We start from the raw sequence: 26528 nt of genomic DNA on the forward strand, positions 1-26528 counted from the left end.
ACGCCAAGCTAATTTCTTGTATTTTTAGTAGAGATGGGGTTTCACCGTGTTAGCCCAGGATGGTCTCGATTCCTGACCTCGTGATCTGCCCGCCTCGGCCTCCCAAAGTGCTGGGATTACAGGCGTGAGCCACCGCGCCTGGCTTTTTCTTTTTCTGAGATGGAGTTTTGCTCGTTTGCCCAGGCTGGAGTAAAATGGCGCGATCTCTGCTCACCGTAACCCCCGCTTCCTGGATTCAAGCGATTCTCATGCCTCAGCCTCCCGAGTAGCTGGGATTAACAGGCATGCGCCACCATGCCTGGCTAATTTTGTATTTTTACCAGAGGGGGTTTCTCCATGTTGGTTAGGCTGGTCTGGAACTCCTGACCTCAGGTGATCTGCCCACCTCGGCATCCCAAAGTGCTGGGATTACAGGCATAAGCCACTGCACGCGGCTGCCATGAGTCTTTTAATCAAGCAACAATTTAAATAGAAGTTCAATATGTAAAACAAAGAATGGCTACTTAGGGTAGGAGAGGAAGGAACTCCATCTACCCACCCCCTTCCCCAACTTGCCCACAGCCCAGGGTGGAAACTCCTTGACAAGATGACCAACAAATCCCTTCCTGCTGTCACCATCTGTGATTTAAGTCTAAGTCCATGGAGCACATGGCAAACCACAGCACTGTGTGTCTTAGAAGGAACAACATGTTGTATGAGCCCTGGGATCTTCCCTGGGGAGCATTTCCTGTATTTAGGGGAGGAAACTGAACATATGTAAGAAGAAGTAAAACAAAGCACTTAAGTGCCTGTCCTAGGAAGAAAGCTTTCAAAAAAGGAAAAAAAAGTCAAGGAAGACATCACAGAAGGAGAAAAGAGAACATGAGCTGTGAAAGACACTGATTAGCAGGAAGAGATAAAGCAAATAATTAATTTTTATCTAAAAACATTTGGGGCCAGGTGTAGTGGCTCGGGCCTGTAATCCCAGCCTTTTGGGAGGCCAAGGTGGGTGGATCACTTGAGGTCAGGATTTGAGACCAGCCTAGCCAACATGGTGAAACCCCATCTCTACTAAAGAAAAAAAAATACTACAAAAAGTAGCTGGGCGTGGTGGCACACACTCGTAGCTCCAGCTACTCAGGAGGCTGAGGCATAAGAATTGCTTGAACCCGGCAGGCGGAGGTTGCAGTGAGCTGAGATCCTGTCACCGCACTCCAGCCTGGATGACAAGAGTGAGACTCTGTCTGAAAAAGAAAAAAATTTTTTTTAAAAAAGCATTTGGATCTGTGTTAAATGCAGAACCCAGAAATTAACTGCTGAATCCAAAGGGGGCTTTGGAGATGTGCAGGCCTATCACTCCTCCCACAGTTCTGCTAGCTCGGCCTTGGCAAAGCAAGAACTCTGGAGGGACTTTGGGGCACCAGCTCAGGCCTGACGCAGCAGTCTCAACAGCAAGCCAAGAGGCAGAACAATGCCACTCTAACATCATGATTCACAATGAGTGAAAACCACAATAAAGCTTTTCATCAGAGGAAAGGGAAAATAGTCTTTGTTTATCAGCATCCTGGGGGAGATCAAAAGCCTACTTTCTAGAGCTTGTTCCAGATGTCTCTTCTACCTCTTTAGAGCCTACTGGCCTCCAACAGCCATGCTCAGTATCTCTCATTTCATGCACAAAAAGGTCATTTCAGGCACAGCAAGAGAGCAGGCAGCTTTCTGCATTCTCATGCTGCCAAATCAACCTTCTCGCTCACCTAAAGGGCTGTTCAATATGTGTCTTCATGGCCCACGTATCCTCAGAAGACAAAGCCATGTGCTATCTGCTCTGGGACACAGAAAAAGGAGTCAATCCAGCCTTCTCTCTGAGTTGACTAAATCATGCTACATGATTCTCTCTGGCCACAGCACTGCCAGCCTTTGGAAAGCTATGACTCCTGGGCCCAAGAAGCTCCCAGCTAATAGAGAACATGTTGTTGTCTCCCCCAGAGTGTTCTTGGTCTAGTGTGCCTGGGTACCTTGTTCTTTCATTTTCTCATTTCTTGAGCTAAGACATAACTATCACAACCAAAAGAATCCACTTCTGTCATCCCAACGGTGTGGCAGGAAAGCTATATTCTTAAAATAAAAGTCACACGACACTGAAAAGTGAAGCAACACTGGATTTGAAAGTCAGGAACTAGATTAGTGTCATACCTCTGCCACTCACTAGGTGAGTAACTTTGAGAAGTCACATTACCTCTCTGACTTTTGTTTCATCAATTGGAGACATACCTATTCAAAAATCAATAAATACCATCATGTGTCACTTAACAATAACATACAGTTTGAGAAATACATTTTTAGGTGATTCCATCCTTGTGTAAGCATCATAGAGTATACTCATATGAACCTAGATGCGATACCTACTATAATCCCAGGCTATGTGGTATAGCCTGTTGCTCCTAGGCTACAAACCTGTACACCTTGTTACTGCACTAAATGCTGTAAGCTGTAATAACACAATGGTAAGTATCTGTGTATCTACAAATACCTAAACACAGAAAAGACACAGTAAAAATATGGTATTATAACATTTGGAAACCACCATCCTTTACATGGTTTGTTGTTGAGTGAAAGGTTATGTGGCACATGACTGTATTTACTGAGTCCCTGCCTACTACATGCCAGGAATCATGCTAAATGCTGAGGATATTCTGGTGAGCAAATCAGACTTGGCCTTTGCCCCCACACAGTTTAAAGACTAGTAGAAGAGAAAGAGAATAAATAAGGAAACAATTACATATTTACAAATTAGAAGTGTTTGGAAGGATATAAAAAAAAAAACAACAATGTGCTCAGAAAGAAAGCAAGATGGAGAACGAGGTTTTTCTCCCTCTGGGGGTACAGAAAGCATCTGTAAGGGGAGTATGTGTGAGGGAGGAGGAAAAGCCATCAGAGAATATAGTGGAGAAGGGGGATTCTAGGCTGAAGGAACATCATAGACAAAGGCCCAGAGGGAAGGAGGGGCTTAGCATGTTCAAAAGTTCAAAGAAGTTCAAGTGTTTGGAGCTGGGAGCTTGGGAAGCAAGAAAAGGTGGTGTGAGAGAAGGCTGGAGAGGGAGCAAGCAAGCAAAGTAACTAAGTCCTGCAAAGCTGCAGTGCTGTGCCTAGCACATAATAGGCCCTCAATCAACATGGGCTGCATGCAAAGGTTTTCTTTGACCAGGAGAATAAATTTTAATTTATAACCTAAATGACTTCTAGGAACCCTGCTATTTTAATGATTCTAGTCCCCAGATTGCTGAGGAAAAAAATTTTAAAGAGCCCCTTGTCCTTTGTGAACCACAAAATAAACAAAACCCCTGTGGAATGAGAATTTCACCCTTAGAGTCCCTACCTCATCCACCAAAGACAAGGAGGCACTATTTAAATAATATTTAGGCAAACATGCTTGGCCCAAGGGAAACAGTAAGTGCTTCTAAAGCTACAAACATTATGTAGGTTACAGGTTAAAATCATTTCATGGTTCACTTTCTTTCATGAACAAATACTAGCTTTACTAATCAAGAAAAGATGTTAGAATTTCTTAGATATCCCATTAAAAAGACCCATACAGCCAAAGGCAATGTGGAAATTCTAGGCACCACTATGCCATCTGTTCATGCTCAAAAGATGGGTTTTTGCATCACATCTTATCTGAGTGGTATGTCCTCTTTTGGGGCCCCTGTCTTCTATTCTTTCCCTAGTTCCAACATTTCCATCATGTGCTAGCTTTTCCAGTGGAAACCAAGCATGAATACAAGGCCACTGAAAAGCTCCACTGAAAAATCACTAAAATGTTCATTTTTCCAAGATAATGTTTGGCAGCTATGGTAAAAAAGTGCAAGAGATTTGGAGTGAGACAGAGCTGGATTCAACCCCCAGCTCTACCACTTACTGGCCATGTAAACTTTTGTTTGTTTTTGAGTCTCAGTTTCTTTTTCTGTCAAGCAGAGATAACAGATACCTGACAGGGTCTCTGTGGCTTAAAAGGGATCACATCTAAAGCCCCTTACCCATAGTATGGAGCATAGTAGGCACAAAATAACAGAAAGCCAGGTTTGGAAGGTGGCACAAGTTTGAGATGCAGCAAAGTCCTTGCAGCCAGGACTGCTCCCCAGAGGCTTGGCCACTGAGGCAGATGATAAACAGAGAGAGCTAGAGCTTGTCATGAGAGGCCAACCCTGCTGACTCAACAGTGCCAGAACCTCTGCAATGGACCTCAAATCCCCCAGGGAGGAGGGATTTAGGTCCTCCTACAGGAGGACCCAGGGCTCCTGGTGGGCAAGTGCATTCCTCCCCAGGGACAAGGGCACTCTACAGAGCCCAGGCCCAGCCTGACTGGGTGCAACTAACCAGAGAAGCATTTACCTTTAGGAGCTTCAAAAGCCACAACTGCCCCTAGCCCACAGTCAAAGAAACACAATCCTTGGAAGATTTATCAGGTCTTGCCAGGTCCCTGGTTTGCATCTTTCTTGTCAAATGGATCCATTGTTAGTCCTGTCTTCCTGATCAATACCTTTGTCTAAATTCTGCCTACAGACCCAAACCGTCCTGGTTCAAGTCAGCCCAGTTATCTTCTGCCTCTTGTGAATTATTTGTTAAGCATTTTCAATTCTTCTTCTAGGAGACTGATGACTCCAAATCAGGTGACATTTTAATACCCCTAGCAGTAAAAGCATTTATCTAAGCCAAAAAAAAGAAACCAAAGTCTTATCTACTGGCATAATGTGTTTATCTCAATGAGTTTTATCACATAAATAAAATAAAAGAGGGCCAAAAATCATGTTATTCCAGAAACATTCTTCCCCTAATATTTATAATGCAATGTTAAGCAGGAAAAATTCAGCAAATGATCAATTTAGAGAAAAGGAGTCTTTATATTTGGAATTTACCTATTAACTTAAAATCCACAAATCTTGTTTTATACAATCATGTATTCCTCCTCCCAATCTCAATATATTATCAAGTTATAATGAGAAAGTTTATATCTCATTTCACAGAATAACAAAAATAGAAGGGTTATCCCCTCAACGTATAAATGAGGAAACTGGGACTCAGAGACCAAATTGCTTCAGATTAATTCAGCTAGCCCAAGAAAAGGTATGAATAATCAAAGCCTAATTCCAGTATGGTCAAAAATAAGAAAATAGAGAAAGGTACCTGGAAAATCTACAACCAAAGGCACAGGCTCCCAAAACCTGGATCTACAGAGCCAACTTTTACCCATGGCAGCTTTGGGAGCATCTCTGAAGAGCAGATTAAGAAATGTGGCAGAACTTACATCTGAAAGTCTGGAGACCAGGCTGGAAAGTGGTAGCTGTCGGCCAGTTACAACCAGGGGCATCATCCACCTGGGGCTGGCCCATCAATGGTGTGGACATTGTGGCCATGGTTATAGTGACCACCTGAGGAGAAAGGAGAAGTCTAGATTCCAGGTGTCTGTCGATTTTTAGGATGTGGTCTTGACCATATTCTCCTCTTACAGGCTGAGAACTAAACATAAAACGGAGCAGGTAAGTGTATCAAGAACACAGATTTAGCCAGAGAACGCAAATGTTCTGCTAGCACCATGGAGATCTCATACATGTATAGATACAGAAAACCAGACAATTGACCTTAGCTCTGGCTTGAGCATCATGACAGCCCCTGGGCTGGGAAGTAATAATTCAGACAATAGATGTTTAGCTGATGATAAGTGTCTGGGGCTCACCTCTTAGCCTATCCTTTGCAATTTCTTTTTATTCATTTTAACCTGATATCCCCTGCATACAAATGTTTAGTGATGAAGGAGGGTACTGGCATGAATGTGAGAAAGTTCTAGAAGTTTCCTCCTCCCAAGAGCATCAGCTAAAGTTTTATCCACTTTAGAACAAGTAAACATACCCCAGGCCAGAGACATCACCAGTTACAGGCAAAAACACTCATTGACAGCCAGAAGAAGAAACCACAATCAGAGAGGGGGATACTGCAGAAGGGGGATTAAGATACTCTCTCACACAATTTTCTAAGCAAAGAATTTAAAAGACAAGAGACATGACCCCAGCCTTTCTTAAATCCCTTACTATTGACTGTAAGCTTCTAAGCAAAGTTGATTTCCCCTGTTCCCAAATAATATTCCACCCACTCTGGTGGCCAATAGCTCCATCAAAGGTGTAGGCATTGTGGCCATGGCTACAGGGACCACCTGGGGAGAAAACATAAGTCCAGGCTGCAGATGTCTGTTGATTTTTAGGATGTGGCCTTGACCATATTCTCCTTCTTTAGGCCTGGAACTAAACATAAAATATAGAGCAGGTAAGTGTATCCAGAATATAGACTTAGCTAGAGAGTGCAAAGTTGCTCTGCTAGCACCATGGAGAGCGAAGCCGTCTCAGTAGGCTCATGTGTTATTTGGGGTCACCTGCCCTCCCCATTCACCTGCTGCCTTTCTACAGCAGAGTGTCACGACTCAGCTGGGAGTGCTGTGATGGCTTCACACATAGTCAAGGGGGCTGGACATTGCTATTAATATAACCCACTTTTCCCCTTAGTACTTTCTCCCTGCAGTGATTCATTCCACCTGCAAGTACTTGAGCTGTACCTGGGTGGCTCATTTATTTGCAAATAATAATTCACAAGCTTTAAAAAAGTAGGCAATTAGCTTATTCTTAATCTTAATATTCTTAATCTTAATCTTAATCTAGCAGGTGGTCTCCTGCTCCAAGCAATGATGCAGGCATTCTGGAGTCATCTCTGCCTCTTGCTGTACATGTTACTTTGCCTCCATCACCAAGACCCTTTCAAATGTTCCTCCTTAGAAAATCTCAAGTTCTCAACTGAGCTTGTTATAGAAAAAGAGTTACAAACCCTTTGGGTAGCTGCCATCTAAAAACTCAGTTTTCCATATTTAGCTAGAGACCACAGTTTTCACTGAACTCATTCGTAAGATAAGTACCAACCACTCTTTAGAGAAATTTGCTGGAAGGGATGTTTCATGTAGCACTCCCAAACCAGAGTTTGCCTGGAATAATCCCCACTCACATGATGTCACAAGAGCCAGAAACAGCCCCTGGAAAATCTTAAACATCAGTTGCTCTTTGTCCTTCAAATGAGCATTAAGGGTAGATTTCTGCTGCTCCTCCCTAACCCCCACTCCAAAACTGCTTCTCCCACTGATTTCTAGGGCAGCTTACCTGAAGGGTGAGGTGATGAGAAAGTTGATCAAGATGAAACATTAAAGCTAAAAAACACAAATGAAGGCAAGGACATTTGTCCAACCTCTTCTTGTTCATTCTCCAGCTCTGTCTCTGCCATGTGCACAAAGCACCCATTTAGGCACATTTATATCCCAGAATTCTAACTCGTCTCTGTTCAAGCCTTTACAGTGACCACCGGACAGTACCCCACCACCCCTACCCTCGGGCTAGAACTTCCCATCAAGATAAACTAATCTTGGTAATGGTTCTTACACAGAGGAGCACATTGGAATCACCGGTAGAGGAGGTATGTTAGAGATACTAGAGAAATTTGCAGGGAGGGATGTTTCATGTAGCACTCCCAAACCAAAGCCCGCCTGGAATAATCCCCACTCACATGATATCAAAAGAGCCAGAAACAGCCCCTGGAAAAAACTTAAACATCAGTTGCTCTTTGCCCTTCAAATGAGCATTAAACCCACTATATATGTATCGAGAATATATTTATTTTATATATATATAAATGTATCAAGAATATATTTATTTTTATATATATAAATGTATGAAGAATATATTTATGTATATACATATATATACTCATGCCTGGTGTTTACTCTGGAGGTGCTCATTTAGTAGGCCTATAATGGAGGTCTTGAATCTAAACATTTTAATAGCATCATGGATAAGTTGGATGCACTCTCAGTTGAGATGCTCTAGCTTAGAGCCTTCCTGGGTGCTTGTGAGAAATACAAAGCCATAAGCCTACCCCACGCCTACTGTGTTAGAATCTGCATGTTAACAAGCCCTCAGGTGATCTGTATGCACATTAAAATCTGAGAAGCACTGGCTTAGAGCACATACAGGTCAACAGGTTACTGTTCACAGCAGCAACCACACATTTAGTGCTTTATATAATGAAGACTTTACCCTTGTTAAAGGAATTTCAAATATCTGGGAGCTTGATCCTACAGAAGCAGATAATAAATATGGGAGCCCGAGGCCTTATAGGCACTCTAAAACTCACAACATGAGTCATGGGGACAGATGTCTATTTTGTTTATGCGTAAGGCCGGACCTTTGAATTTTCTTTTCCTTTTGAGACAGGTCTTATTCTGTTTCCCAGGCAACAACAGAAGCTTTCACATGGGGGTGGCGGTGAGGGGGGACTGTCTGGTGGTTACTGTAAAGGCTTGAACAGAAAGAAGTCAGGGTGAAAATGTGCCCAAATGGGTGATTTGTCCACATGGCTGAGACAAAGTGCAGTGTTGCAATCTTTTTTTTTCTTAATTATGCATTTTAAACATCAGTATGTACATTTGTTTTTACAGTTATAAATTTTCTCATCTGTTTTAAACAACAGCTTGTGATAGTTTTGAATCCATTAAGATGTTGCTTTCAATTTGAAATATTTTGTGTATACATGTATATAAAAATAACCCAATGATGACTCATCTGACAGATGTTTAAGATCAATAAAGGCTTATTTTTCAACATGCAGTTAGGAAGAAAGGGAAGCAAGCCAACCTCTCTCCACTCTCTTTTTGCTGGCTTGTTTTTGCAGTGGTATCAGTAGTGTTTTTGGAGGGAACCACATGCCTTCAGCCTATCTAGTTAAGATCAGATACCACAATCAACAAGAGGGGTAGAGGAGATGGGGAACGGGGAGTGGGTAAGTGTTAAATATCAATTTTTGAAGTGTGCATTTTGTACTCTTTCTAGGTACAGGATTAAAAACAGGCCAATGAGGAAAAAATTGTTATAATTGTTATAAATTGTTATGTTGTTTTAAAACTGCAATCAAATCAAGACATAATAGCTGAATTAAGTTCTTTTAATAGATTGTACATATAGATGTTTAGCTATACTCTTAGATCAACTCTTTAACAGTAGAACTTCATATCCAATTAACATGCTCTAGATACCACCTTTCTTATTGTTTACAGTAAAGTCTGGTATTTAAATACCTACTTATACACTGACAGCTTTAAGAAAAACAGGACACAGAGGGAGCTGTCATTTTTAGCAGCAGTGAAATACCACCAACCCATTTTTACATACTGAATTCAAGTCCCTATCAGAAGTGAGTGGACCACAAAGTCACCAGGTATAAAATTGCTAGTTCATTTTTAAATCAATAACTTGAAATTACCCTTGCCCCCCCACCCCATTACATCTTTTTATAAACAGCAAACTTTTTGCTGTTCTATACATAGGCTAGCAGGCTTGTTTCAATATGAAAGTGCTAACTCATTTATAGAGTTTTATAATCAGTTATGTAGTGCTACAATAAATGTCCAATAATCTACATAGGAACAACGATGAATAAAAATGATGAAGATTGAATAAGGCTATCAAATTACCTTATCTTATTTACATATAAAGAATAGATACCCAATGGTGAGGAAGAGACAGAAATTGGACAAATTCTCGCAGGTTTAAAAATTACATCTACCTTTGAGTTTTATACTGTAAATGAGACATTTTAAGTAGCCCATGCCTATTTTTTCCTTAGAAAAAGAAAAGTTGCCTTCATGACATCCCCTCTTGTGTCAGATTTCCACAGCGTCACTTTGAAGCTTCAGAGTCAGGATCTTACTTTCTTCAAAAAATAAAGAAAATACATCCCCTAAGGTACCTCCAATCCTCCCCACCCCCAAAATCCCGCCGGTTTCTTTTCTAGTGCCAGGTTGCATGGTCAGCTCCTATCTCCCGGGATTATTGCTGTGATTTTTTTTCTGTCCATCTATTGATCATTAGTTTAGAATAGATAACGTGAACCGGTTCTGGAACCACTACTAGGAGGAACACAAGCTCTTCACTACAATCACACAGTAGGAAAGAGAGATAAATCAATTCATCCCTGGTGCTGGGCCTCCAAAATTGAAAGAATCTGGCACAACTGGAGCACTGAATTTGTATCCTCTGTGTGTCTCAATCATTTTGGATTCATGGTCTGCTCTTCTTTGATCGGCCAGAGTTGCTACGTCTGTAACTATTGTCTTTGTTCTTCATTAAGACCATGAGTCAGAGACTGATACCACACAGGATTATGATTTTGAATAGTCTGAAAGATAGCTTTAAATATCTGATATTCAACAACAGGGTTATCTTCCTCATCAGTGACTGTGGAATAGCCTTCCCGAGCAGTCTCTTCAGCATCATCTTCTTCCCAATTTTCATCATCTCCATCTTCACCTGCCTGCTTAGTCAGAATCTCCAAATATTCTTTCCCATCTTTATCAATATCATCTTCATCACTCCCCAGTTCCTCGGTTTCATCATCATCTTCAGCTTCATCATCATCACTGTCATTCTTGGACAAAAGAGCATGGCAGGCATATGCTCTTTTCAATCCATTGAATAAAAGGATAAAAGCTGGCAAAATCTGTCCAGAAACCTGATTCAAACCTTGGGGTGTCTGTTCCATATCAATAAGAGCACAGAGACTGAGACCACACATATTTCTGTCACGAAGCCTCAAGAAACAGTCAACATCATTAAGCCACTGTCTAATAAAATTATTTGTAACTGGCTCAACATTATTAGGGAAGTGAAGATTTTCTAAGGTATTGAGTAATAGGTATGCATTATAATGCAAAGTTGCAATTGCAACTTGCAGACATATAGTTCAAAGTTCACTTGTCTTAACCTCTCGTCAGTCTTTCTAAGGCTGTTTGCACGAATAAGGGAATGCACTGGTCAGTGTCACGCCCTTTGCACTGCAGAAATGATGACCTCTAACAATTTTGCCACTTGACACTCTGCATCTTCTCCTGCAACTCCTGTAAGAACCTTTTTGCACATACTGTATATCATTTCAAGATACTTGGTATCAGACAGAAGTGTCTTGCTAAGAACTGTTACATAATTACAAAGGAGCGGCATCATATCTGTAAAGTAATCAAAGCCATCTTGCTGAAAGACTTCAAATACAAGGGGTAGTAGCTGCCACATTTGTGGAGACACTTGTTGACATGTCAGGCTACACACTAAAGAGAATATCTCCTCATAAGATTCTGAGACATGCTGTTGCAAAACAGTACCAATGACCTGTAAGCAGATTCCCTCAAGCTGTTGGGTTATCTCTTTATGATCTTCAACTACAACTAAGAAGTGTGTCAGCTGTATTCAGAATTCCCACAGCAGTAACTGCTTTGTCATCACTACCTTCTTTATCAGGCCCCATCTGGATTACTTGGCTAAATGTCATTGCCAACTGTTGTGTCATTTCTACTGCAATAAGAGTAACTTCTTCGCTATTTTCACAGATCATTTTCCGAATTACATTGGTAAGGTCATCATTTTCTGTTTCTCTTATAATATGAAGAAGAGCCTGCATTACAGGTCTGATGAATGGTGTGATATATTCTTTAAATTTTTCTTGATTGCTGATCAATACTTGAAAGACAATGGCAGCTTCCACTTCCACAGGCATGTCTCTATCATCAATCAGACATCTTCTTGTTAGCTCTAAAGCTGTCTGAAGGTTCTGATCACTTTTGAACTTTATTTCACAAAACTAGTGAAGCATCCAGCAAGCCCTTGCTCTCATGTAGCCTAGTTCACTGCTGAAGAGAAAGAATACATGATTCTGCAACATGTATTCCATCTGATCTTTATAGATCCTCTTCTTCAGAAGTATTTCAGCTCAAGACCCAATCATATGCAGGGCTCCATCTGTTTTTCAAAGGTCAGCATTTGGTTCTGTAAGAATCTGGTAACAAAATCCCATAGTCTTTTGAAGTACCTGTTTCCTCTTACTACGGGCTGTAAACAAAAGCTTCTGGGCAGCAGTGGTAAAAGAAATGAAATCTTCAAACACATCAAACTTCATGCGTATATATTCGTAAGGGTCTTCTTCCCAAAGTTCCTCATCAGCATCTGTATAACACATCAATGGAAAAATAACATCTTGGATAATGCCTTGTATATGGGGTTTCAGATTCTTCCAGGTGAGAGCATGAGAAACTCCTTGATTAATAGAATTTAATGTCAGTTGTAAAACTTGAGGAACGATATATTGCTTCTCCTTGTATTGTTATAACACCTTTAATAAAACTTGCTGGACACCAACAACAAATGCCTTCAGAAATACTTCAGCCAACTCACTATACTCCTAGGAAACATTACCAGGGCTTCCATATCTTTCAAAAAGTCTTGCTAAAATATGTAAGGCCCACTTCTTGCATTTTCACTATGGTAACTCAGGTCGATCGTCTTCTTCAATTCGAAGTGTTTCAGTCTTCAAAATTTCTATCCATTCTGTCAGCTTCTGTTGGTTTGTCAGTTCCAGTGGTACTATATGCTGAATAAGAGCATAGAAGATCTTGAATATTTGTTTCTGGATGATGACAGACTGATCAGACTGGTCAGAAAGAAGCTGGATAAAATGATCCTTCAGAACTGGCAGAAAATGCTGCATTGCTGCTACTAATGGACTCCACTCCTCTAGTTTTTTATACTCATAATTTTTCCAAGCTGATAAAGGCAAAGAAGAATTCCTAGCCAGCAAGCACTGTTATCGTACTGAAGATAAAAGCCAATTTTGTCCACAATGGCTGTCCAGCAGCTTGGATAATCATGTTTGATGATGTGATGAATGCACGTAGTAACCTGTACCCTGATGAGCTCAGGAGAATGGATAATAATGGCTTCTACAATATTTTCTCAAATACAATGGCAGTCTTCTTCTGGAATAGTATAAGGGGATATATACCCTTGTGCGGTTTCTCGACCAGGCCAATACTGTGTTATATTTTTCAAATAGATAACACCTGCCTGTCTCACAGGTAAATCCAGTTGTTCCAACAGTAATCTGGAGCAGCGGTGAGACAAAATTCAGAGACTTGTGTGTTTCACTGAGCTGGTGCTCCAAGGTCTCTCACAGGGCTGGGTCCACGGTGCCCTGCAGGGCCTCGATAATGGTGTTGGGGTCCATTGCAGCACAGATGCAGTCAAACCTGGGGCTTGGGTGCTACTGGGCCAGGAATAGTGCTACTCACTGCACACATGGACCAGCATGCTGCAGCAGCAACTGGCGCAAAAGGGCAGTGGTGCAATCTTAACTTGCTGCAACTTTGAACTCCTGGGCTCAAGTGATCCTCCCACCTCAGCCTCCCAAGTAGCTGGGACTGCAGGCTCATGCTACCATGCCAAGCTGATTTTGTGTTGTTGCAGAGATAGGGTCTCACTAAGTTGCCCAGGCTTGTCTCGAACTCCTGGTCTCAAGCAATCATCCTCCCTCAGCCTTCCAAAGTGCTGGATTTACAAGCCTGAGTCACCATGCGTGGCCAATATTTTCAACAGTTAGAGGCAGGAATGAAAAACAATTCCTTTTTGCTTTGCTCAAAGTAAGTATTTGTGAGCATCCACTTAAGAGTTACTGTGCTAGATGCTGGACGTACAAATAGAAATAATACCCAGTTCCTGCTCTTGTGGAAAGGGCAACATTAGAGAAATGTTCAGGAAATGGAGCAAAGGCCCTTATCTCAGCTTAAGGAAGTCTTAGCTCACTATTGTTTGGCTGAATCTCAAAAATGTACAAACCAATAGGAGTGTCCCCTTCTTCCCCACAGATTCCCTGAAGCCAGTGAACTGTATGGCAGGAAAACCAAATACTAACTGTGATTTGCCCTGTCCTAGAAGGTAAGAGAAGGTACTTCAGGGCATGCATGTCAAGTTAGGCTTTGATGACTTGTGTTAGAAGAAGAAGGTTCAGGAAGAAAGGAGCATCACTTATCCCCTATGAAAAAAAGGAATGGCTAAGAGAACTTCCTTGAATCCATGAAGAGCTTCCAAAAGGAGAAATTTTAAGTTTAGGGATGATAAGGAGCAGAAAGGCTTGGTCTGCTTTTCCTGGTGAGCCTATCAATGCACCCATCAAGCACATGCTTGTTACCCAGCAGAGTGTTGGGCACTAGGGGGTGAAGGAGGATAGAATCTAAGATTACTTTTAGCTCTGAAAACCTCAAGACCATCTAAGTTAGGCTCTTCATTTTACAAAAGACAAAGTGCAGACCCAGAAAAGGCCTTATCCAAAATCACATTATTAGCTCTTGAGTACAGGATTACTAGCAGGCTGCAATCTGGGAAGATGGCTGAAGTACACTCAACACCATATAAAACTCTAGCATCAGTACTTTGGGCAACATGTAGTCACCAGAGGTTTCTGAGCTGGTGACCAGCTTAGTCAAAACCACTTTCCCCCTTGATAATAGTAAATGCCATTTCCAGTTAAGTTACAGATGACAGATTTTAAGTAATGTTTCCATGTCTATGTGTGAAATCTGAATGGTACCTCCATTACTGGCATTACATTTTATTCCTCAACCCTCCTCTTCACAGCTCTTATTAGGAAAGCAGGGAAAGTCAGGTGCTGAGGCCCACAGGAGCTGTGCCTTGCCAGTGTTCCCTCATGAAAGGCTGCAGCCAGAACTGTGTCCTTCCTTCTTGATGCAGGTCTCTACGCTTAACTTGTTCACCCTCTGTTCCAGAGCATTAGGTGCTCCAAGTGAAGTACTTTTGAACTCTGTCAACCCTGACCTGTCCCCTGTCATGTAGAAAGGCCCCAAGTGGTAGTTTCTGGGGCTCCTGATCATACAAGCACATGCACCCTTCTCAGGAGAGGGCAATTAGAAAACTTGCTAACTAGAGGTGCCATGGCAGGTGCCAACTGGATCAGTGCAGGATGGAATAGCACATTCCAGAGAACCTCATGGGTCCACTGCTAAGGGTAATTTACAAGAAACATGCAGAGGGTTTGGCTGGATCCCCTCTGATACTAACTGAGCCCAGCTCTCACATGTCTATGGCATGGAGTGGATGGTGCTGGGGCAGGCTTTCCTCAGCCTGACAGCAGAGCAGCTGTCTCCACTATTGAGCCAGGTGTGACCCCAGAATGCCGTCTCTACCCCCTCAGCATGGTAGCAATGCCATGGCAGTGAGGATGTGCGGAATGAGAAGCAGCTTAGGGGAGACTAAGGCATTGCAGGGCTGAGGTCCACTATGCAGCTCCAGGTCCCCCTACCATGCTCCTTCAAGAACAGAGTTGGTAGTAAAAGATTGTCATCAAGTTCCTCTCAACTCAGCAAAACAAGTGGGGAAGTGAGAAAAGAAAGGAGAAGGAAGATAGCTTCCTGTGCTGTGAGGACTAATTGCAAGCAAAACGTGTCAGCTGCCACTGCACACAGTAAACACTCAATGGATGGTAACCTTAAGGGCTTGGGCTGCAGCTTTAGTGTCCAAATCCTACGCCTATGGAGGGACTGAGGCACTGGGACAACAACAATCAAGGCAGGTGGAGAAAATCCTGGTTTTGATTGTACTAAAACAAATCACCTCGCCCTTAGCAGTGTAAGGCAACTAGCATTTTACTATGTTCACTGATTCTGAGAATGAGAAATTTAGAAAAGGCCCAGCAGGATGGCTTGTCTCTGTTTCTTAATATCTGGAGCCTCAGCCGGAAAGATTCAAAGACTAGGGTGACTTAATTGGAATCATCTGTGAGCCATAACTGGTGGTTGACCCATGCTGTCAGCTACAACCTGAAGCTGTAAGCTGGAACACCTATACATGGCCCTTCCATGTGGCTGTGTGAGTTTCTTTACAGAATGGTAGCTGCGTTCCTTTTTTTTTTCTTTTTTTTGAGACAGAGTCTTGCTCTCTCTCCCAGTTTGGAGTGCAGTGGTGCAATCTCGGCTCACTGCAAGCTCCGCCTCCCAGGTTTACACTGTTCTCCTGCCTCAGTCTCCCAAGTAGCTGGGACTACAGGCGCCCACCAACATGCCTGGCTAATTTTTTGTATTTTTTGGTAGAGACAGGGTTTCACCATGTTAGCCAGGATGGTCTCGATCTCCTGACCTCGTGATCCACCCGCCTCAGCCTCCCAAATGCTGGGATTACAGGCATGAGCCACTGCGCCCGGCCGGTAGCTGGGTTATAAGAGCAGGTGTCCCAAATAAATCACGCAGAATCTGTATGACCTTTGATGACTTAGCCTATCACTATAATGTTACTTCTGTCATAGCCACAAGGTTTTCCAGGTTCAAGGGCAGAGAACAAGTATCAAAGGCAAATTTTTAAAAGAACATGTGGAATGGAAGGTAATATTAAAGCTATCTCTGGAATATACAATCTGCTTCATTTGTCAGGCTAAATATATGCTCCCATAGTCTCCCAAAACCTCATTAATTCAGTCTTTACAATAATACTGCAAGGTAGTTTATTATTACTCCATGTTTTACCTGAAACTGAGCTCAAAAAGTTTAGACATCTTGACCAAGGTCATATAGTTTTTAAGCACCAAAGCAGTATCAAATTCAGATCTAAATCTGTTAACTACTTATTAAAACACAAAGCTCATAGTCTTTAGAGAACATTTTGGGTCAAACTAAATGATCTTGGGTTCTAGGGCAGTAGGAATAAGGTGGCAAAGAAAAAAAAAGGCAGCTGTTCATTTGATGCCTAAATGTTCAGTGTACACACAATGCTGAAGCTAAGGTTTGTAACTCTTAAGTGTTATTTTTTTCTAATAAATGCATTTTATGTAAGGGAAGACATTGAAAAACAGTATCTCCAGATAGAATGGAAACTGGGCCACCTTACTAATCTCTCCTACACCCCAATCACATTTTCCGAAGTAGAGAGAAAGGTACAGTTCAGAATCTCTGTTTTTCAAACTGGAATAAGGCCCCTCTCTTACTTTTCCCCCAACTCTTTAAGATAGATCATTTTTTATTTTGAAACTTAGCCTAGATTGTGGGGCAAAGCACAATCAAATGAAACTGATGAATTCCCATTTTGATCCTTATCGTCATTCTCTATCTCAGGTAGCTGATGGATCCAGGCTAAATGTGGATCAAAAAGTATGTTACAGATCAGCCTTAGTTGAAAAAAAAAAAAAATGGGTATATACCAATACAACTCAATGGGGGAATAAAAACTTTTTCAACAAATAGTGTTAAGACAACTGGATATCTGCATGCAAGTGAATGAAGTTGGACCCCTACCTCACATCATACATGAAATTTAACTCAAAATGGATCATAGTCTTAATTGTAAAAGCTAATGCTCTAAAACTCTTAGATGAAAATATACGGGCAAATCTTTATGACCCTGAGTTAGACAAAGCCTCCTTAATTGTGACACCAAAAGTACAGTCTACAGAAGAAAACTAGATAAATTGGACTATGTGAAAACCTAAACTTTTGTACTGCAAAAGATACCATCAAGCAAGAAAAAATGCAACCCACAGACTAGCAGAAAATATTTGCAAACAAAATACCTCATAAGAGATTTGTATACAGAATATATTATAAAAAACTCATAACCCAATAGTGAAAATATTAATAACCCAAAATAGGCAAAGGATCTAAATAGACATTTCTCCAAAGAAGATATAGAAATGGCCAATAAGCACATGAAAAGATGTTCAACATCCCTAGTCATAGAGGAAATGCAAATCAAAACCACAATGAGACATCACTTTACACCCATTAAAATGGCCATAATCAAAACGACAAGTGTTAGTGATGATGTAGAAACATTAGAACACTGAAATTGTTGGAAGAATGTAAAGTGGTGCAGATGCTTTGGAAAACAGTTCAGCAGTTCCTCAAGATGTTATATGTGGAGTTACCAGATGACTCAGCAATTCCACTCCTAAGTCTATACCCAAAAAAGGCGGAAACAAATGTCCATATGAAAACTTGTACATAAATGTTCAATAACGTTCAGAGGAGCATTGTTCATAATGGCCAAAAAAGTGAAAACAGTCCATATACCTGTCAACTGATGAACAGATGAATTAGATGTGGTATAGCCATACAATAAAATATTATTCAGTAATAAAAAGGAATGAAGTACTGATAAATGCTACAAAATATTAGAACCTTGAAAATGTTATTCCAAGTGAAATAAGCCAATCACAAAAGACCACATATTGTACAATTCTATTTATATAAAGTGTCCAGAACAGGTAAATCTAGATTTAGAAAAAGTAGATTAGTGGTTGCCTAGGCCTACAAAATATGAGGAGAAATGGAAAGCAACTGAAAATGGGTATGGGGTTTCTTTTGGGAGTTATGAAAATGTTCTGAAATTGATAGTGATGATGGTTGCACAACTCAATAAATATACTTAAAACTACTGAACTGTACATTTTAATTGTGCAAATTGTATGGTAGGTGAGTTTTATTTCAATATTTATATCTACACACACATATACATATATGTTTACACACACACACACAATGTCCACACACATATGTCCAAAGCAAATTCCTGGTAAAGTGGGGGCAATGTCAAGAATAGAAAACCACCCATAGATACTCCTCTGCTTTAGCCTGACATGTGGCTATGTGACCAAAGGTACTGTGAAAAGCAATTAGACGGTGCTTTCTAAAAAACTATTTTATTGAAGTATAATTTACATGTGACAAAGTACTTCCATTTGAGTTCATAGTTTGATGTGTTTTCACAAATGTGACCACCATATAACCAACACATTCAAGATACAGGATATTTTTTTACCCCAAAAAAAGTCCCTCGTGCCCCTCTGTCCCAAAATGACCAGCCCTAGGCAAAAATTGATCTACTTTGTTATTTTAAGTAAGTTTTGCCCTTTTCTATAATTCCAGATAAATTAAATTCTACGGCATATACTATTTGGGATCTGGACTGTTTTATAACTCAGGTTAATATATTTGAAATTCAACCATGTGTTATGCATATCTCAAATACATTGCTTTTTTTATTGCTGAAAGTATTCCCTTATATAGATAGACTAAAGTTTGTTTTGCATTTATCTGCTTAAAGACATTTGATATTTTTCCCTCATTTTAGTTATTATGAACACTAATATACAAGTTTTTGTGTGACCATATGTTTTCATTGCTCTTTGGTAAATGAACAGAAGTGGAAACACCAGGTCTTATAAGTGTATGCCTAACTTTATAAGAAACTGCCAAGCTGATTTCCAAAATGTTAATACTATTCTACATACCCACAAACAATATATGTAAGTCTTTTTAATTTTATTCATCATAGTGGGTATCTCATTGTAGTTTTCAATTGCCTTTCCTTGATGACTAATTAAATGGAGCATCTTTTCATGTTCCTTTGGCCATTCGTGTGTGTGTGTGTGTGTGTGTGTGTGTGTGTGTGTGTGTGTGTGAAGTGTCTGTCCAAATCTTCTGCCTATTTAAAAAATTATTTTTAATTGAGTTGTATAAGTTTTTTTAATACATTCAGGATTCAAATCTTTATCAGCTTAGTCTGTGGCTAAAAATTTCATTTTCTTAACAGTGTCTTTCTTAATAGTGCCTTTGATAAAGTCCAATGTATCATTTTTTTGCTTATATGTTTCAAATGTTTTATATTCTAAGAAATCTTTGCATATGCCAATGTTGAAAAACTTCTAGTTTTACAGTTTTAATTTTTATGTTTCAGTATGCTACCTATTTTGAGTTAAATTTTGAATCTAGAGTAAAGGGTTGAAGTTCATTTTTTGTATATGAACATCCAATTTTGTAGAACCATTTGTTGAAAGACTATTTCCCCACTAAAATATCTTAACAACATTTCATCACAAGATTCCTCATTTCCCTTTTATAGTCACACCTACTTCCTTCCAACTGTCCTTTAATCCTCTTCTCATTAACTCCTACCAACCACTAACCTGTTTTTCACTTCTATAATTTTGTCATTTCAAGAATACTGAATACATGGAATCATAAAGTATATAACCTTTTGGGATTTGCTGTTTATTCTTTGCATTTATCCATGTATGATGCTCTTCCTTCATTTGTACAGATTTAAGTTTCACTGATAGTATTTGCCTTGCATCTGAAGAACTTGCATTTTAAGTCCACTGGTGAATAATTCTGTCAGCTTTTGTTTGCCTGAAAAAGTTTTCATTTCATATTTATTTTTGAATGATATTTTTATTGGATATAGAACTCTAGGTTGACAGTTTGCTGTTTTCGTTACAGCTCTTTAAAGATGTGATTTCATTTTCTTCTCATTTAAAAGTTTCTGACAAGTCATATGTGAGTATTGTTATCTTTGTTCCTCTGTATGTAATTTTTTTTGTCAGCTCTTAAAATTTTCTCTTATCAATCTTGTTCATTAATATGATCATGAACTCCTTTGGTGTGATTTTATTTTGTGTTTATCCTTCTTGGAGTTGTTGACCTGCTTGGATCTGTGAGTTTATAATTTTCACAAAATATGAAAAGTTTTTAGCTACTAGTTGAAATTTTTTCTGCCTTTCATCCTTTCTGGGACTCCAATGACATGCATATTTACAATAGCTGTTCAAAAGACTCTGTTTGTCAATTCTATTTTCTCTGTCATTTTAGGTCTATTTCCGTTAACTGATTTTTCTCCTAGTTATGGGTCATGTATTTTGTTTTGTTTTGTTTTGTTGCGTTTTGTTGCTTTTAGGCATGCCTGGTAATTTTGGATTGGATGCTGGACATTGTGCCTTCATATTGTTGAATGCTGAATACTGTCCTCTTTAATGGATGTTGAACTGTGTTCTGACTGGCAGTTAACTTAATTATATATCAGTTTGATCTATTTTTAGGCTTTATTAAAACTTTATTAAGTAGACTTTACTCTAGGGCTTATTTTGGAATGCCGTCAATATTAAGCAAGGACCCCAAACCCTGGCTGGTCATAACTCAAACTTCTACCAGCCCTGTATTGCCTCTGGAAATATTCAGCTTATAGATACCTGGAGTTCTTTGCCTGGCTTATGCAGTTTCAGCCTACATATAGCAGTGAGCTATAGTTGCAAGAGGAACTCTATAAAGATCCCCAGTGTTTTCTCTACTGAGCACATTCCAGCCACTCAACCTCTTCAAATTCAAATTTTTGTCTTCTCAACTCTGTGATATCATGCTCTTCTTGAGTGTGTATTGTGGTCCAGAAAGTATCTCCGGGCAGAAAGTTGGTATTATCACAGGGCTTATGTCATTTGTTTCCCTTCTCTGAGGAGTCACAGAACTGTACTAATTACCAAAAGGAGTTTTTATAGATTTTTGTCTGGTTTTCTAGTTGTTTACAGTAATAAAGTAAGTCCAACTCCAGTCACTCTCTCGTGTCTGGAAGTAGAAGTCACTGATATTATCTATGTTAATACAGTGAAAAAAAACCCCAGTGTTGTCCCTCTTTCCATCCTCACCCCCACACCTCCACTGCTAATACTGTCTCTGTGATGTGCAATATCCAAGGCTTGATTTAGGTCTAATGAATATCTCTGAACACAGTACACTTTGGGTTTCCCAGCACAAGAATTGAAATAATAAAGCACAGGGTACTCTCCCAGCTGAGATTCTCAGCCTCTTTTTTCCCCTACTGTGAGCAGTGTCACCCAGGCGCCCTCACTCACCTATTTTAAATACACTCACCATCTTTGCTAACAGCTTCAGCCTCTGTTAATCAGGTAGCTTTTCATTAATGTTCTTATCCTTGTCCCAGCATCTTATTAGTCATGCTTTATTAGTAGACATGTTAAGTCTCAAATCTTAGTTCCTGTTAGCTTCTCAGTATCTGTTGTCAAGTTGAAGATCCCAGACAGAGGGAGATGAGAAGTGGTTCATTACAGAGTGACTCTTTCTAATAAATCTCCTTGGTTCTCTATGATACTTATATATTCTTCTCACTGTAGTTGCCTTTTTCTCTCTATTTAGAACCAATACAAATCATAGAAATGAGATCATTCGGCTTAAGGGTACATTATCTTCACTTCAACCCGTCCTTCTTTAAGATGAACAATGCTGTCTTTAGATTCTGATACTGGCTCTGCCACTTATTAGCTGGATAGCCCCAGACAATTTACTGACTGAGTTTGTTTCCATACTTACAGAATAGGAAAAATATATTCTGTGTATCTCATGAAGTTTTTTAAGGATTAAGCAACATAATCTGTGTTAAGTACTTTATATAGTGCTGCACCATGGTAAATGCTTAATAAATGTTAGCTATGATGACAATGATGGTGATTAAAATGGTCTTTCCATACACTCTGCATACCATCCCTCTGACTGACCTAAGGATTATAATTATTCCTTAGCTACTAGCAAAGAAGTTTCAATCTCCCTTCACTTCTGCTTTTAAACAGTTTTCTCCTATTTTACAAAAAAAAGAGTGTGTTCTTTTCTTCCCTTTTCCAGCTCTTCATAAACACAGTGTATTAGTCCATTCTTTCATTGCTATAAAGAAATACCTGAGACTGGGTAATTTATAAAGAAAAGAGGTTTAATTGTCTCATGGTTCTGCAGGCTGTACAGAAAGCATGATGCTGACATCTGCTCAGCTTCTAGGGAGTCCTCAGGAAACTTACAATCATGGCAGAAGACAAAGGGGGCGCAAGATGTCTTACATGGCAGAGTAGGAGCAAGAGAGAGAGTGGGGAGGTGCTTCACACTTATAAACGACCAGATCTCATGATAACTCACTCACTCACTATCATGAGAACAGCACTGACCAGATGATGCTACACCATTCATAAGAACTCTGCCCCCATGATTCAATCACCTCCCACCAGGTCCCACCACCAATAGTGGGGATTACCATTAAACGTGGGATTTGAGTGGGGACACAGATCCAAACCGTATCACATGGTTTTTCATTTCTATGACTCTTCTACCCAATTTATTCTTAATTCCCTTTAATCAAGCTTTTATCCTCAATACTTTAATTTTCTGTAAAAGTTACCAATCATCTCTGAACCACATTAAATATTATTTTCAAAGTCCTACTATTCCTTTCAAGTCCTACTGGGCTTTCTGTAGCTTTTGACAGAATTGTCCATTTTCTCAATTTTGGCTACCATGACCACTGAACTGTCATTTTTCATTTTCTACTGGTGGCAGATTAAATTACTGCTATTACTTCTTGCTTCCCCTAAGGAATATTATCCATTCTCTTGCAATGGCCAATTCTGTATGTAACAGAATCCCCTGCTTCTTGTCATTCAGGCTTGACCATATGACTTTGAAAAATGAGATATTGGAAGGCATATCATGAACAAAGATTTGAAATGTGCTTGAATAGTTGGAGTTTCCCTCTTTTAAAATTTTTTATTTTTATTTATTTATTTATTTATTTATTTATTTATTTTTTGAGACAGAGTCTCGCTCTGTCCCCCATGCTGGAGTGCAGTGGCCAGATCTCAGCTCACTGCAAGCTCCGGCTCCCAGGTTCACACCATTCTCCTGCCTCAGCCTCCCAAGTAGCTGAGACTACAGGTGCCCGCTACTTCGCCCGGCTAGTTTTTTGTATTTTTTAGTAGAGACGGGGTTTCACCGTGTTAACCAGGATAGTCTCGATCTCCTGACCTCGTGATCCGCCCGTCTCGGCCTCCCAAAGTGCTGGGATTACAGGCTTGAGCCACCGCGCCTGGCCAATTTTTTTTATTTTTAAAATTTTTTTAAATTTATTTTTTAGAGACATCTCACTCTGTTGTCCAGGCTGGTGTTCAGTAGAGCGATTATAGCTCACTGCAGCATTCAACTCCTGGGCTCAAGTGATTCTCCCTCCTCAGACTATCGTGTAGCTGGGACTACAGGTGCATGCCATTGTGCCCAGTTTTTTTTGTTGTTGTTTGTTTTTGTTTTTACTTTTTATAGAGATGGAGAGGGTCTCACTGTGTTTGCCAAACTGGTCTTGAACTCCTGACCTCAACTATCCTCCTAACTCAGTCTCCCAAAGTTCTGGGATTATAGGCATGAGCCACCAGGCCCAACCCTAGGGTTCCCACCTTATGCCCCTCATTTAAAGACATAAAAAGAACAGAAAACACAAAAATAATATGTGAATCAAGTCACTCCAGATACAGTTGACAGTAAATAATCATAGAGAGATTTATGAAAATAAAAGACTTAAAGAATTTCAGGCTGGGCGCGGTGGCTCAAGCCTGTAATCCCAGCATTTTGGGAGGCCAAGACGGGCGGATCACGAGGTCAGGAGATCGAGATCATCCTGGCTAACATGGTGAAACCCTGTCTCTACTAAAAAGTACAAAAAACTAGCCGGGCGAGGTGGCAGGTGCCTGTAGTCCCAGCTACTCGGGAGGCTGAGGCAGGAGAATGGCGTAAACCCAGGAGGTGGAGCTTGCAGTGAGCTGAGATCCAGCCACCGCAGTTCAGCCTGGGAGACAGAGCGAGACTGTCTCAAAAAAAAAAAAAGAAAGAAAGAATTTCGAAAAGTCAAACAGACCAATAATTACAATAGACAATGAGATAGTAGCGAAAAAATAGATAAAATATTGTAAATATAATTCAGTTAAGTGGAATTAAGAGGCTATAATTCAGTTCTTAAAGCTTCTCAGTGATTCTAATATGCAGCCAAGTTTGAGTCACTGGTCTAACTCAGTTTTGATAGTTTAAGTTCAAGGCTGGGGATTAGTTTAGCCCTGAGCATGTGACATAATTCTGGCCAATGAAGCACAGAGGAATGTCTACTGAGATTGGAGAATAGAAGTTTCTTGGAAAAGTTCCTTCACTTTTAAAAGTAGTCAAATAAAAAAAGTCTTCTACAACGGCTGGGCACTGTAGCAGCTGCATGTAGCCCTGGAAGTCTGGTAAAGGGCAATGCCCATGTGGAGGTAAAGGACAGGAAAGACAGAAAAACCTGATGCTGTCTTTGAGTCACTGAATTAAGCAGTGCTGAAGAAGCTGTACATTAGGGCATCTCACAATGTAAGAGAATAAATTTTCCTGCTGTTTAAGACAATTGAAGTTAGACATTTCTATTATTTATAGATGGAAGTCATCCTGATACTATGACTAGCAGGATTTATCCTAGAAATATAAGAAGTGACCAATATTAGAAAATCTGGCAAACATGCCATACTTTCTTCTGTATATATTCCAGAATAACTCTCTCAAAGGTCTCATGGAAACATGAACAGGGATATTCATCACAACACTGTGGTACCAAGGCAACAGAGGAAACCTAAGTCCACCACTGGGAATTAGATAAGTAAAATGTAGTCATTTTGCATAGCACTGAATATTGTGCAGAACCATGTCAGGAACAATACAATAGATTTGTATATTTTTTCATCAATATATACACACAAATTCATATACATATAGCAGCATATACACATATATATAGCAGCATATATATATATATATATATATATATATATATATATCAGCATAGCTATAATGCCAAAGATCATAGTGTCTAACGAAAAAAAAGAAATATAATCATAGCACAATACCTTTTAAGTAAATTAAACTCATATACCCCTACAAATACACACACCTCACTGTACATTTCTCAGGGATACATACATCTCAAAATATACAGATTGAAGGCAGAATGGTGGATTAAAGGCGTAAGAACAATAACAAAGAAACAAACCAAGGTTGATAGTGTTCCATACACTTAGGAGTATGATTAAGTCAGTTTCCTATACTTGAAGGGAAGGAAGGAGGAAATGGAAGAAAGGAAGGAGAAAGAAAAGAAGAGAAATGGAGATCTATCAATGTAATTCACCACATTAAGAATTGAAATGAAACATATGATTCTTCTCAAGAAATACAGAGCATTTGATAAAACTTTCATGAATTATTCTTAATAAGCCAAGATTAGAAAAGCAGTGCTTTAATCTGGAAAGAATACCTATCAGAAACCTGGAGTCAAAATTACCTCCAAGGGTAAAATTTCAAAAGCTTTCCCATTCAAGTCAGGAACAAGCAAGAAAACCTATATGACAACTGCTGTTGAATATTCTACCAAAGGTCCAAAAAATACAGTAGGAATGAAGAGTCATAATGATTAGAAAATGAGTTAAAATTCTAAGTGTAGGTTATATATTTGTCTATATGGGAAATGGAAGTGAATAATGAGTAAAAGTTATTAGAACTATTAGGAGGGTTTAGGAAACTTGCTGGTTATAAAATCCACACACAAAAATCAATAGCAATATTTTGGCTGGGTGCAGTAGCTCACACCTGTAATCTCAGCACTTTGGGAGGCCAAGGCGAGCGGATCACTTGAGGTCAGGAGTTCGACACCAGCCTGACCAACATGGTGAACCCCATTTCTACTAAAAATGCAAAAAAATTAGCTGGGCGTGGTGGCAGGTGTCGGTAATCCCAGCTACTCGGGAGGATGAGCGGGAGGATGGGCAGGAGGATCACTTGAACCCAGGAGGTGGAGGTTGCAGTGAGCCAAGATCACACCACTGCATTCCAGCCTGGGCAACAGAGCAAGAATCCATCTCAAAAAATCAACAACAACAACAACAAAAATAGCATTACTTTGAGAAGCAATAATCAATTAGAACATCTGATAAGAAAAAACAGACCATTCATGACAGCAACAAACAGTATA

At 39.9% G+C, this 26528-nt stretch overlaps 1 protein-coding gene and 1 pseudogene across 2 annotated transcripts in view; both read right to left on the reverse strand.

Moving 5' to 3' along the window:
- Positions 1-26528, reverse strand: part of KCNH1 (potassium voltage-gated channel subfamily H member 1) — a 451621-nt gene that overhangs the window by 168237 nt on the left and 256856 nt on the right. The window lies entirely within an intron of this gene.
- LOC111531097 lies at positions 10025-13113 on the reverse strand (annotated as a pseudogene).

The sequence above is a fragment of the Piliocolobus tephrosceles genome, chromosome 1 (assembly GCF_002776525.5).
Source record: "Piliocolobus tephrosceles isolate RC106 chromosome 1, ASM277652v3, whole genome shotgun sequence".
NCBI classification, from domain to species: Eukaryota; Metazoa; Chordata; class Mammalia; order Primates; family Cercopithecidae; genus Piliocolobus; species Piliocolobus tephrosceles.